The sequence below is a fragment of the Larus michahellis genome, chromosome 1 (genome assembly GCF_964199755.1).
Source record: "Larus michahellis chromosome 1, bLarMic1.1, whole genome shotgun sequence".
NCBI classification, from domain to species: domain Eukaryota; kingdom Metazoa; phylum Chordata; class Aves; order Charadriiformes; family Laridae; genus Larus; species Larus michahellis.
The window spans coordinates 163,720,833-163,736,435 of NC_133896.1; the positions used below are offsets into that span (position 1 = coordinate 163,720,833).

At 37.1% G+C, this 15,603-nt stretch overlaps 1 protein-coding gene across 1 annotated transcript in view; it reads right to left on the reverse strand.

The window, feature by feature from the left end:
* Positions 1-15,603, reverse strand: part of PCCA (propionyl-CoA carboxylase subunit alpha) — a 294,366-nt gene that overhangs the window by 249,736 nt on the left and 29,027 nt on the right. The gene's annotated exons all lie outside the window — the stretch shown is intronic.

Below are 15,603 nucleotides of genomic sequence, written 5' to 3' on the forward strand. Positions count from 1 at the left end.
CATTTGCCAAACATTTTTTAGTCAAATCTGAACTATACCAAAGGGATAAACATTTCCAACATTTTACCAGGAATAATAAGATAGCTAGGTTTGAAGTTGGAAGTCTACTTACAACTCACAGGCACACTTACCTTGAAGAAAAAGTTACAAAAGTTTCAGTAGATTGGTCTTTAACATATTTTCAGAGTTCAGAATATTTTTACTTTAAAGATACACACAGACCCGAGAAACAAAACAATCAGTTTTTCCTCACTCTGCTCTCCTTTTCTAAGAAAGGAGAAGAAAGCATGTCATTGCTTAAATTATGTAAGATTATACTAGCTATGTGTCACTACGACTTGTTCATACTGACAGTTTGGCATTTTCAATGCTTACCAGTTTTAAAAGTTGCTTTTATTAAATACTTGATACCATCTTCAGCATTTGAAACTGAGAATACATTGTTTAAAAGGGGTGTTCTTTTAGAATATGAGCATTCACATATGTGAAACTTAAAAGTATTTTTAGTTTGTGAACATGAAATTTTGTTCTTTGCGGAAAGGAATTATTTGCAAGTAGCATGAAGGCTGTCAAGTATGAAAAACTACAGGTAGAAGTACTGTAGCCTGCATGTACTGTTTGCTCATTCAAACGAAACAAGGCCAGAAAAAAAAAATCATCCAGAAACTGTGACAAGCAGTAGTCAAACAATATTTTGAACAATACAATAAGAAATAAATACTCAGTTAAGTATAAGAAGCATGTATAACAAGTACAGGAGTCACTTATTAAGCATTTTAGTTTTTTCTTCATTTTTACTGACATTTTTCTGAACTTTGCAGAAGTTAATCCTACCACCAGGAAGGAAAATTAACTTGGCACTTAGTTTCAAGTTCCTTTCTGGGAGCATCTCTTCAATAGCTTCTAAACTTGCTGTATACTTGAGTATCTGAGAGTTCACATAACCTCCTGGAATCGCCGTGCATTTCACATTTGAATTATTGCTTCTGTAAAATCACAATGGTTTTATCTTACCACTACAGCATTAGCCTCACTTTAGAAAAAAGCAAAATTGAAAAATCCTAAGCACTCACACAGACAATAATGCAGCAGGATTCTAATGCTTTTTAGTAAGTACACCTCAACAACTTAAGTCAGTAATCTATTTTGATCAAATACTATAAAGATTAGCCTGTCTGTCATCCTTCCTGGAGCACTAAGTACAACAAACAGCATAGCCCTTGGATACCCTGATTTGCATGATTGATTTATATGCTTAAAGTTGTTGTTTTGAATTCCAACTTGGTTTACATGCCTGAACAAAGCTATTTGAGTTTACGCATAGTTAAGCACGTATGTTTAACAAAACCAAAAGCTTCCTTATAGAAAGGGACTAACTTAAGAGGGTCAGCTATTTGTAGGTAGCAAGAGAAAAACCCCACACCCACACACTTCTCACATTAAGACACCAACAGGCTTACAAGTACCAAAAGTAGCCACAGAAGATACTGCAAAACCATTCACTTTATAGATATAAAGGGTCTTCTGAACTTCCCCCACCCCCCGAAATGTTTCATTGTTACTTCAACTCTTTGGAATTTTGACTCTTCCCCTCCCACATGTCCCTGTAATCTGGCAAATCCATTTCTCCTTATTTACCTTACTGCAAGTGGTTAATGCCTTCTCTAGCTCAGTGCCAGTTCAGCCTTGGGTACAGCCTAATATACCTCACATGGATATAACAAAACAGCAAAACAGTAGCCATATCACATTCACGATACGTGATACACTGTCACAGAGCACCAAGGAAACCTCTCAAGTGCAAGAAAACAAGTCTCCATTCCTCAAAAATGGTTCAAAACCTCCAGATTTTTAGATTCCAGTGACAGCTCTTCAATCTACAGATCTTTCTCATATCTACTATTTTATAAATCATTAAACCAGTCCACATATAATCTGGAAATAGAGATATGTTTCTTAGTAATTCATGACAACAATTCCCCTCTCCAAGCATTTACTTTCTTTCACAATGCACTGTAGTTCATGAAGAATACTCCAAATGCCATAACACAAATACACTACAGAATTTACAGTCTAGTATATGGAAACATAATTACACTAACTGTAATTACTAGCAAAGTTTACAACAAAAGCCATTATTTGAATCTACACTACAAAGTGACACATAATTCACACCACAATTCAGTAAACCTTTTCCTCTGCAAAAGCTGACTTATAAGGAGGTACTTCTAGATGGTCCAAAGAATCCATCCCTTTCATCAAGCACTACAAGCTTCAAATAGACTTATTTTTAAATTCAAGGGTTGCATGAAGTGCTTGACTTAAAAATCACACAATCGTAGGTCTTCAAAACTTGTCCATAACTTACTACAGCTAAAACTTCAGAAGTGTATTTTCCTCCCTTTACTGTTTTAGTTTACAAAAACAACATCAACAAAACAAAGAAGCAAGTCCCAGGAGATTCTTGAAGAAATGCAATTCCTTCATAAATATTAGAATTGCCCCTGCAAGCTCAAGCATGAATGGATAGCAACAAAGGCTGGAAAAGCAGACAAACCTTGAAGTGCTAAATGGTTGATACTGCAAATTTTAATCATATTGGGCTACCTGTGCCTCAAAAGATACATTTCAAGCAGCTACAAGGACCTGTCATGTTAGAGACTACAAACAACTAGAAATCATGAAAAGACACACTTTATTTGTGTAAAAGTAGTTTAATTTCTATAGAAGTTGTATATTTGAACTAGTATATTTCATAAGAGCTAATTATATTGCAGCAACAAGAGAAATAAGACATTCACCAAAGCCTACTGAATCATCATTTTGCAGAACCTCCACTTGAAATTCAAGAACTACAGACTAAATTTATTTATCCAAATCCCATATAGTTTGTTACACCTTCGGAAATCCAAACCCAAATCAGTAACAAACACTCAAATCAGCTCATCACAGCCTCCTCAGCTCTAAACCTATGACAAATAATAATAATTATTATACTCTGAATTTAACAAGGAGTCCTAGCAGAAGAACATTAGAATGAATACTCTTAAATAGCATAAGTGCTTTTGGATTAAGGTATAAAGACAACTGGACACAATCTGACATACAACAATGATTTTATTGCACAACTCTTCATGACCACATACGGATACAAGAACTGGCTCATTAGTCCAACAAGCTTATTAATTCAGAAGCAAACTGCACAGAAGTGACCACAGGTTTCCAAAGCTAGTTTAGGTCCAGAAGCCACCTTCACGGCAAAGCACCTAAACCAGTAAATCCTGCCAGATCTTTCGGCAGGAACAGCTTTGTGTTTCTTCACCATGTTTCCAGCAAATAAGCACAGAAAGCAAGGAGTCCATCAGGGCTGATTAGCCAGCCATTTTCGGCCTGGACTGGTTCCAAGCACTGCTCCAGGCTGCGGCAGCTCTCAGGGCAGAGAGCGCGATAAAGGGTGGTAACAGCAGCAGTGATTGGCTTTGGAGACCCTTTTTCTACATTATCTTTCAGTCTTTCAGGAGGATTTATAAACCACGTTTGGTGCCAGGGCTTGGCATCATATCCTTGAAGAGAAATGTGTCCATAACCCAAGATTTTGGATCTAAGCACCACAAAAAATACTCAATATCCACTTTGCAGGAGATAACATGATTCAGAAGGGCTGCACAGAATCAGAGCTAACAAATGCCCAAATTACCTAGATTATGTTAGCTCTCCTTTCCCTGGAGGGTGGCACATGTACCCATTTGACAGCAGCATTCTCTCTTGCCCAACCATACTCTGAATTTATTGAGTTACCCCCTTAATCAAACCTGTATCTCAAATAATAATCATTTTGAGAGATCAAAATGAATAGCTCACTACCCAAAATATACACAGTACTCCTAGAGATGTTCTGTTTAACACAGCAGAATCAAGGTAACAGTCATTCAGCTGCTGCAGACTGCTAGTTGAAATCTATATTATAAACAAGTCACATGTACATAGGCATGCCTCTCAACATTAAACACGGAAGAGTTTTCTTAGTACAGAAACAGAACGCGTGAATGTAGGAAAAACTGTTTTAAGGCAAAGAACTAAAACACTTACTTTGAGTGCATATGCAATCTATAAGACAATCAAAGACACTAGGATAATTTACAGATCCCTACCATTATAATTATTCAGGGACTCCAGAATTTATTACCTTCTTATGAATCTGATTCACAACAGAAGTGCTTTTCTTCCCAATTTGTTTGATAGTGATTCCCATCTACTAATTCCAAAAAAGTAAAGGCTGACTGTCATGACAGATAACGGAGGAACAGAAAACACATCTACATGTGTTTCTTAACAGAGTGCTTAATATCACCCACCTAGTTTCCACAGATGATTTTATATACTTCAGCGGTTTCTGATGTTTATCATGTGACAGATGCCATTTACTTCAGTGTAAATGCCTAATTAACACATACACACACTCACTCCCCCCCACTTCTCCGTCTCTGAGGAGGTAAATGTCTGGGATTCCCCAGTGTCCCAGTTTTTCAGAGTAGGTGACCCTACGTATCCCCAGGTCTCAACACAAGTTAATATTCATGCAGCAGGGAGAGTTACACTGAGTTGGAAGATGCATTTTCCCCCCCTGAGTTCTTCTGTACTGTTTCAGAATTTATATACAGGGAGACTTACATCTGCATATACAGTGTTAATCAAACCTAAGAAGTTTAAAAACCTCCGTGAAGAGAACACTTCTGTTTGGTACACGAGATAAGATCTCATGTGTTGTTTAGACAAAGAAATCTAATCAAACAAGTCATTCTCCTTTTATAGCTCAAATCAATATTACACATTGGAACAACATCCGTTGGTGTAAGTGGATTCACTTAATTGGCCCAAACTGCATAATACCGCTCAGCAAGACAAATCACAATTAGCTCAACCCATAAAATAGGGCTAATGAGTAAATCCTTTGTAAGGTAGCTAAAAAACCAACCACATCAAATCTTGCCAGCACCACTGCCAAGAGAGACAGACAAAACAGAACAAAAAGCTTGTGGCATTGAACAGTCCTGAATTAAAAAAACTCAAATGGATGCAAAAAAGGTTCACATTTACTGCTTTGCCAAAAACGTATCTTTCATCTGACCTCAGTGCCTTTAGCAGCTTCACACTAAAATACACCCACTGATAATACAATAAATTTGTGCACATAGTAAGCATACGGTATTCATACAGCCTTTAAAGTGCTATCTGCAAAGAAATACTGCCACATGATTGCAGCATTTAACCCTAAAATGAAATAATGGAAATACTGCTAAACCACGTGAAAAGCAGAACTATGAGCGCCACAAATAGCATAACTATCCCATATTTTCCACATTTATTTTTACACAGCATTTCAAAAACCTAAATAAAAAATTATGCAAATAAGTAAGTCAACCTACAGAGTCAGCATAAGTAGACTTCTCCACAAGTCTATTGTAAAACTTACCTCTTTTTTTTTTTTAATTTGATGGCACAGAAATAGTTATGTGAGGACTAAGGTAAAACAACTCTTCAGTGGCCTTCAAACGGGTTTGGTGAAGGCTATTTACTTACAGTCCCCTCCAAGCCTACAATGATTCCCAAACAGCCCATCCATTAGCATCCGCAGGATTAGATCCTGGGTTAGCAGACACCAGCCAAGAAAAAAAAAAAAAAAAAAAATATTAGCACCCCCTCCTCTACTCGGCCTTCCTGCCCTTCAGTTTGCCAACTAGTTGAAACTTGAAGACAGCGATAGCCTCACTAGCTAGTGGCCTCAAAAATCCATGGACTTCAATTAAAATGGAAGAATCTGGGTTGAACTGAACAGTCTTTAAAAGAAAAGAAACAGCAACCAGGCAAGGAAGACTGCATTTCTAACCAAGACTAAGACAATGCACTTTCCAATACAAAGGTTTTAATCTGTTCACATTCTCACTTACAAACATGAATTTATTTTGTAACCTTAAGAAAAAGTAATCTCAAAATTCTCTCTCCCACAAAAAACACTCTGGAACTTTGTTAGCTGCTAAAGAGACACACAATTTTCCTTGACAGAGAACTCATCGACAGGAAAGGACCCCCTGCCCATTTTATCTAGAGGCCTGATGACTAGTACTGTGAAAAACAGACCACGCTAAGGTGGTAAGACCACGCAGTGATACTCTGAAACCGAGTTCTGTTTGCTGGGACAAGCAAGGAAACACCTCCAGAGTCCTGAAGACATTACAGATAAAAATCTAGAGGACAGTCTTCCAGAATGGCTTTGGCTCCTTAAGCCTTTTCCTATATGCTTATCCATTGGCAGATAACTTCTTAGTGAAGCACCTTCTAGAATACTGATGGGAAAGAAGGCTTCTCCCTCAGAATTTTATTGCAAGTGCTTACTATGTTTTACCCTCTAAAGTAGGAAATACCGGTAACTACCTAGAAACTACTAAGTAAATACCAGTAACTACTTAGTGCTTCATACAAGCTTAAGACTACAGAACTGAAGTTTATCTATAGCTGAGAAGCTGAATGTTGGGAAGACCATATAATTGGGCTAACCAAAAAAAGGGTGGTGGGTTTTTTTGGCCATAAATTGAAAATTGAAGGCATGGTGTTCGCCTCTATAGTATGTTCTCTGAGACCTTTTCTAGCAAAGCTTGCCTCTACAGCCTTCTATTCAGAACTCAATTGTTCTTAAAATGAGACTTCTTTAGCCTACTGAGTCTATCTGCAGATAGCTAAAAAGTACAAATAAAAGGTTGCTTAACTTCTTTTCAAGTTCAAGCAGCTTTTCTTTTTGACAAGAAAACCTGCTAAAAAGTTCTAGAAGACACAAAAAAAAAGCGCTAGTCTGTCACAGTTAAGGGCCAATAAGAGTAACTCATTTGCTATTTAAAATTTAGCAGTATCAAACAGTTGGTTTGTATCACAACCTTCCACGTGTTTTAGTCAACACCAACCAGGAACAATCAATCTTTCTTTGGCAGAATAACTGAAAAAGTAGAAGTGGAAAAAGGTGGATCAATAGTCATCTTGTTCACTAATCTACCTTCAGATGAACTGCAGGATTAAAAGAGGTAGAGGAATCAGGAGGGAAAAAACCAGTGTCCCATTCTTCAACTCCAACTCATTGCATCAATAGCAAAACACTTCTCACAATCTTGAGGGAAAAGGATTCCCCTTGTCTCCTTGCACTCGTGCCTCCTTTTGATAGCATGGGGCAGCTACCAAGTTTCTTCACCCAAGTGAAGATTAGAGGCAGCACAGCCACTCATAACAACCTTTGCTGATTTATGAGATGCTGGGAAGAAACAGTCTGCAAGGTAGAAACTGCATTCATACCTCTGCAGACTATTTTACTTTGAAGTACATTATCTAGAGAGAGTCTCCAGGAGAAATGGGAGAATTTTACTTCAGAGCATACACTAACAACTTGGGAAGAAACTTAATAAATCTGTTTACCAAAGCAAGAGCCTCCTTCTGTTGTAACAGTTGAACAATTCATCGTATTTACAACAGTCCACTAGGCTCTGTGTGGATGCTAAGAGTTTCATCTTTGCAGTGTATGTGATTCTGAACTTCAAGTGTTTTAGAAAAAAGAATTAATTTTTTTTGTGATGTTAACAAAACAGTAGTGCCCTACAGTGTTTTCAGCAGCCCTTCTGCATTTCAAACACATCTATACCCACGTGTCAGCCTTTCCCTAATGGAATCTCAGCTTTCTAAGCACATTAGCAAAGCAATGGGACAGATCTTTCTCATGCTGTTTCTTTTTCCTGCCTCTCCCCAAAACAAGCTCACCATGGAATGCATTTGATGCATGTTTCTTTGTTTTGTTTACTAAATGGGTAAGACATGTGGCAGGTCTAGAAAATAGTATCACATGGTAGCAAGGGCAGCCAACAACTACAGAGCTTCTTATAGTAGAAGTTTAGCTCTTAATTGAGCTAAATATCCCAGAAGACATACGGGATTCAAAAAAAGTAGCTTAAACTCAGCCACAAAGCAACACATAGTATGCATTGGTAGCATATCCCCACCTAGTATTTTCAGCTTAATTCAAAGTTCCTCTTTCAGATGGATGAACACAGTACACAACCATTGAGATGGGGCTCCCACATAATCTTCAAATCTGCCTGCCTACAAATGGATGGACTGCAGAAATTGCTTCCAGCATCCAAAGACAGTGATAAAGTCAGGGATCCCTGCAACCAGTACCAGGGTTGAGAGAACAACCCAAAGCAACAGCGAGGTAAATTCACAGCTACCTGGCATTTCATCTACACGATATGTATTTAAAAGAAAGGTGAGAGGGGAAGTATGGCAACATATTCTGCAGCAGTAGCTGGAGCACTAACATTAAAAAAAAAAATAATCAGAAATGCAGGACACAGACCCTACAGTAAATTAAGTTCTTCTCAATGTGAACTAGCTTCTGGCCCAAAATGAACCATATGTTGAGACATGAATGAAATTTCACAATATGCATCACTTCATGCAAATACAAGTTGCCACTCAAAGGATGATCCCGCCCCTAACTCTCCTCCACATTCAGCTCTAGCCATTATAACACTGCTGAGACAGATCAATAAACTGAACATACCCAGTGGAAAGTAATCTAAGGGGAGGGGAAATTAACCTTCTGTCAGATCAGCAAGTTAAACTATCTCCCAAGCCACACCATCATCGGATCCAATACAGTGAATGAATGAGAGGGGAGAAAAGAGCACAAACGGTCCTTTCTGAAATATTTTGGACTTAAAGAAATGTAGACATAATATGAAACAAGATCTAGAAGTGTCAAATATTTCATAAAAGGAAATTCCCAAAATAACAGGTTGTGGGGGAATGCAGAATACCTTAAGGACAAGAAGCTTTCAGTGCCGGTTTTCTGAAACACAAAGTTTTCCTTATATCTTTGCAATATGTATGTATCATAGAAAATATATATGTATATACATGTATATATATGCACATACATATACCACTTAACCACTTTTAGGTACCTAGTGAGTAGGGTTTCTCCACTAAGGTTAAATACTAAAACAGTACCTATAATGAACCACAAAAATTCAGTCATGAAACCTCAAAATTATCCATCATGCCCAGCAAAGGCTATGTTTTAAGAGGAACAGAATCTTCAATACTTAAAAATGCCTTATTAAATATGCACTTTATTACGTAACACACAAAAGTAGAGCATTTTCCCTTCAAAAGTCCACTAATGTGAATATTCAGATTTCTTGAAAATCATGCTTTGTTAGTTCTACAAGAACATTAGTCTTCTGACAGTGTATAAAAATTATTCGTTATATTATAGGCCAACTTTGAAGAAGATAGTCCTCTATATAAAACCCATCCTAAGTTTTCTACCCTCAAAAGTCTTCTTTTGAAAGACAAAGTCAGCTTTGAGGTTCCAAGAGGCAGATGTCAAGATAAAGACTATAAAAATTGTGTAACAGACAAAAAGCATAAAGCATGCTTGCTGTTGGAACTCACAAAACACAGTAAGTCAAAAATCCCATGAAATCGACTTGTTAAGTAACTTTTCAGAATAGATTTACCTTTTTTAAAAAATACGATTTTTAACAAGAAATCATCCCTGCCCATGCCAGAAGTGTAATCACTTCCATGCCATGTTTGACAGCCACTTGGTCCTGTTACAAGTGTAGTAAGAAAGTACAGAGCAGCATTTGTTATAAAGCGCAGTCAACACACCACAAACTGCTAGCCCTAACTTACATTTTAAAAAGGGTCTATGACAGATCCTGTCAGTATTTGCAATCCTGTATTCAAATAAAGTTTAAGCAGATCTTGCACAGTACTAGATAACAGTGATCACAGAATACCCCAAAGTCAAGTACATCAAGAATTACATGGGAAAGTTTTTTTTCCATAAAGGAGAATCAAACTAGATAACAGCCAGGGCCAAAGACCTCCAAAGAAAAAAAAGACAAAAAACAGATCAGCAGAACTAAGTTACAGGATGAAGAGTTCCAGAGTTACACTGTGGCTCAAGACTATTTTTGTTGCATGGAAAATCTTAAATTTTCTGGCACAAGAGAAAGACGACAGAAAAGTATTTATTTCTCAGTTTCATCTTATGGTGTAGTGCTTTTTAAGCTTTATTTAACATTGTTCATTAGATCACTGTACTAACCTCCATTCCATCCTTAACAGAATTTGTACATTCATATTCTACGATGCTGAACATATTACCCATACCCATTAAGTGAAGAAGTGCATATGTTCTGTTACACAGTACATTCATACACTTCAAAATAGTTGTATAGACAACCAGCTGGCTCACCAAATCTATAAGGACTGTGCACAGTCTAACAAATGGGCAGGAATAGACAAGTAAACCTGTACTGCCTAAATAAGATTTTCATACAGCAAATACCAGCACTGGACAATTCATCCACTGCATGCTTATGCCTGAATTTGTGTGGTCCCAACCTTTTCCAGATCATCTGACAAAAAATATTTTCAACAAGATTGTTTGTTTGTTTTGTTTTTTTTTCCTTACAGACAAAAGTATTTCCTATCCCTCACATAATTCTGCCACAGTTACATCTCAAATTGTAAAGATTTTGGTTTAGCGGGAAAATCCTTAATTTGCTTTTTAGGTTATTGAGTATTTTCCCTGACAACATTTCCACCTCCCAGCTGATTTCCTATGATATACACTTCCCATCTGAAGTTAATTCAAGGACAACAAGCAGAATTGTAGTCTCTATCCCATTAATCTTATGGCAATATTGTTTCAGCACATCAAGCAGATTTACTTTAAAAACAGTGCACTTTATTGAGGAAACAGGTCTTGCTGTATAAAAGAGCATCCTTCACAGACCACTATGAAGTTCCACCCACCAAAGACTTAAGCACAATTTCTGTTTCAATTAAAAAAAAAAAATAAAGCAAAAAAATGTCAGGCCTTATCCCACATCTACTTTATACCCTTCTATAACAAGCTATCACTTCCAGGATTTTCTTTTTTTTTTTTTGAAGGCAAGAATTCAAAAAATACAAAGTAAAGCTCTCCTGATCTTCACCTTTGAAGACTGAAGTAAAAACTAGAAAATATGGGAAGTATCACTATCAATTACAGTATCATTAACATTGATGGCCTATAAATGCTAATAAATATAATGCACTTGATCAATGTTAAAGATATTTAGTGTAATAAAAAGATAACTACATTCTAGATAGGCAACACCTGCAAAACACTAAAGGAAAGAAACAACCTATTTCTGTAAGGTGACAACCGTTCCCATTTTTAAGAAAGGTACAAACTTTCGCATTCTTCACCTAATATATAGATAATATTCACAAGTCTAATAGATTAGCTTAACCTCATGTACAGGTTTATAAGATATTTGAGTAAACTTTTATATAAATAGATTCTTGTTTAAACAAAGCCTAGAATTAAGAAAATCTTTCCAAATTGCAGGGAATCTGCATAGCACAGCAACACACACGCTCACACAACAGTTCCTTCTAAATCCTCTTTCCTGTTAGCATTTAGGTTTGGGTATTTTTCCCCCCTCCAACCTGCTAAATAAAGTCATATTTCCTGCTGACAGCAAATGATTGGTTTACCTATAACTCCAGGGGGTTTAACTATCCATCCTTTAAGAAGCTTTGACAGTTTAACCTGCTGAGCTCACAGCACCCAAGGGAGGGTCTTACTTGCAGTTTTACTTCTGCTGCTGCTGACCACTAATACTGACTCCACAGATAATGGATTTCAATAACAACCTCCTACAGGTTAACACTTTGGGTACTAACCATGATACTGCTTTAATTAAGTTAATACATGAAGGTCACAGTTTGGTAGAAAGTTGTATTAAATTTGGTAGTGCTTACAATAGCAGGAAAAGTGCACACGCTCACCTGTCCAGTAGCTCTGGGATAAGTTTGCCTACAGATATAATTCAGCTGGTTTATGGGTTTACGCAACCTATTTTAAGTGAGCTCAGTTTATTAGTCCTATTACCTCTAAACACGGATTTTGCCAGCATAACTGATAATTTCATGATGGATATGAAATGGATGCCTCTAACCATGCTGGGCACAGAATGTGTCTATCTGGCAGATAAATGGTCCATGCACTACAGTTAAGGGGTGTTGGGTTTGGTTTTTTTCTTTGCAAGGTTTGAAGTATCCTGATGATGGAAAAGATTACAATTTTTATTTCCTTGAAGCTAATTTGCTAACATAAAATTTATTTTTAATATTTTAGCAAGTTATTAATTATGTAAAAGTTTAAAGATCAACTTCTAGTTGAAAGCAGGAAATAATCAATATTCACTGAAAGCAGACATTTGACAAAATAGAAAAAGTGCAGATTGGAGAGGCACATGTTTAAATGCATTTTTCAGACTAAGCATTCACTTATTCTTTGTCAACACAGCACTTGAAAGCACATATTCACTTCAAAAATAGAATGGAAAAGAGGGTCTTTGTTAAAAAGCTGGTATTAACTTTACCTGCAAAAACATCTATTTGTTGGATCTCATTTTATTTTTTGTTAAAGTACACAATCTGACAGACACTCTACAGAGTAATAATGAAGCAGCATGGGAGCCATTTAATATATTTCTTGATTAACTCATTGCCTGTCCAGTTCTCATACAGACATGTGCTCACATGTCATAATCGTCATAACTCCCATCATCCCTACAGTTAACACACAAGCTCCTTGATTAGTGCACAACTCCCAGACGAGCCATTGCTAATGCTAAATAATTCCCTTCGGCCTCCTGCGACTATACCGCAGGCTCTCCAATTAAATATAATGTCTCTGATGAGCCATATTAATACGGACAAATTCCTGCCAGGGATTCTAGCCCACTCACTTTCACCAAAGAAGTAACTGAAATAAAGAAAAGAAAGCTGTCTACATAAAAATTAGCTGAAAGAATAGCTTTGCCACAAGGCTTTAATTATAAAACTTTGCTGTCACAGGTATGTTATTCTTGGAGGTATGTGGGAGACTGGCATATTAATACAAAGTTTACTGATAAATGACAATGAGTAAATTACCATTTTAATAACTGAAAAGCAAGCATGTAAAACAGATAGCTTTTCAATCAGTTAATTACAATTAGCAATATCTAATCACATGTAATAAAATTAACTACAGAAACCCTCCGATCACTAGCTGTTGGTATAGCAATTACACTCAGCTGGTCTTGTGCAGTAAACATCATTTGAAACATTGGCATAGCTGTATACACCTAACAAAAGGGGTTTTTTTTCCAGGTTATAAGAATATTTGCTTAATAAACCATGCATGCTATTTTCAAAACTTGCACCAAGAAACTACTGTGCTTGTTAAAAACCTGATGCAGCATCACAGATCATATTGCAAAGTCCACATATTTTGAAGTATTTACATATGTACCAAGGAACATTAAAATATTTTAATTATATAAAGAAGCCCTAGTCACAGATCAAATACATAGCAATCAATTTATGGTAATTTCCTCCCTTCAAAATGGGAAGAGTCATTGAAAAACCCAACCTTTTCAGAGTACACTGGGATTCCTTAACATCATTTAACTTGAAATTGCTGCCATTAGTTGGAAATTCATTACTCAGATTTTATTAAAATCATAAGGAGTTCCTAGTCCTTAGAACAGAGAGACCGATGTCCTTAACCCTAGTGCTGACCCTCTCGCTAGACAAGATATCAACAAAGGACATGTAAATAGACTGTTGCAGAACTATCCTTTGGTAGTTTTAAATATTGCTTGCAACCGCACAAATTGTAAGATATTCAAATAACCCCCATGAAATTTTGATAAGCTCTTCCCCAAGGTCCTTGCACCTTCATCCTTACACTAATGCACTTCATCTTCATTTACCTGATCATTAGCTTCCAGTTTGTTCAGCTGGAAACCAACACACACTAATTACTTTGACATCACAAAGTCCTATCTGTCTTCACCACCTCCCCAGACAGCAGGGAGAAATTATCAAGGGTAGGCATGATAATATCCTGATAAATGATGATTCACATCACCTCACTGTCAATCATCCAGAAGTGCTCACGCAAGATACCACTCAATCTCATTACCGAATCCTAGGGCTAAGAGTACAATACACACCAGGAGTCATATTTCAAACAGCAGGCCACCTGGGTAAGATGCAGCTCTCGGAGATTTTCACGAATTTTGTTGGCTTTTTGTTTTAACATGGTAAATGTCAAATATTCCTATATTTTACCACTGGCAGAAAAGGACATGCTGAAAGCAAGGCAATTAGTCTAGAGAATTCAAGTGAGAAAAAAATACCTTGGTTCTTTGGAGGGGAGGAGAAGGACGGGTACATTTTATTAATTTAAGAAGAAAATTAATAAACCCGTCTAAAGTTTCAAAGTTCAGTTTCACAATTTATGCATCCTTCCTGCTGAAACAGTATAAATGCATTCAGAGTTCTGAAAGAAGTAATGCTAGCTTTGAAACTCATTGTCATAGGCAAAGTTTGCTTATTCCATGACAGAATGCAGATATTCATAAAAGCAACATTCCCGCTTCGATAAATAGCCAATCCGAAAATTACAAAAAACAAAAAACACCACACCACCAGTCAAGCAGCAAAATAAAAACTTGGTAAAAGCTTCTTTCTCAGAGAAGATTACCTCTTTCCCTACTTCTAAATTAGCATCATCATCCTTACAGCTCTTTCAGTCCATTTAGACACATAAGTAAAGCAACTTCCAATAGATAAATGCCCAGGACTCGCTGCTTAGTGGAGAATCCAGGAGTTCTCCTTTATGCTAGAGAATGGGAAGGAAAGAACACACAAACCTAGGAGATGGTATTGTAACACTCTCCATCTTCTTGCCCAAAGTAGACCATTCACCATCAGTAAGCTTGCAGAATGACGCACCATACATCGAGCAATACGGTCACTGATGGAACAGATGAGGGAGAAAAAGAGGAAAACAAGACTTGAAAGAATATGGGGGCAGGGAAGCAAGAGGAAATACCACAACCATGTATGGTTATGCTACTTACTGCCAGAGAGAGAAAAAACAGTCAAAACTAAGGACCAAAAATTGAGTAGAACACACTATAGAAGCAAACAAACAGAAGAGAGCAGACAACAAAAGAATAAAGAAAGTACAAAGATGCACACTCTACCACTGTATTTTTCTGGCCAAAGAGACTTAAAGACTCAATGCAAGTGAGAGCAGAGTTCTCTTGCAAGTACGGATGTTGCTGCTACAGGCATGCCGGTCCAGCATCCAGCAACTGCCTACCCACATGACCAAGCATGAACTTGGCAGGAACCCTCACTTTCTTGCACCTCTGTTGCCCCAGACTGTTTGAAATATGATCGCAGGCTCACAATGAAACCCTTATCCCATTTCAAAGTACCCTCCTGTGGGGCTACACAGGACAGGCAGCAGCTTACAGGCTCCTGTTCAGATGTTACCATAACATTTTTCAAGGAGAAACTCAGAGGACATGTTCTAAAAATATACATAAATGCAAATACAACAGAAATGCAAAGCTCCCTAAAACCCCTGAATGAAATCATTTAGGTGTGACTGCACTACATACCTGACACATGCACTATTCAAAGTCTACCTTT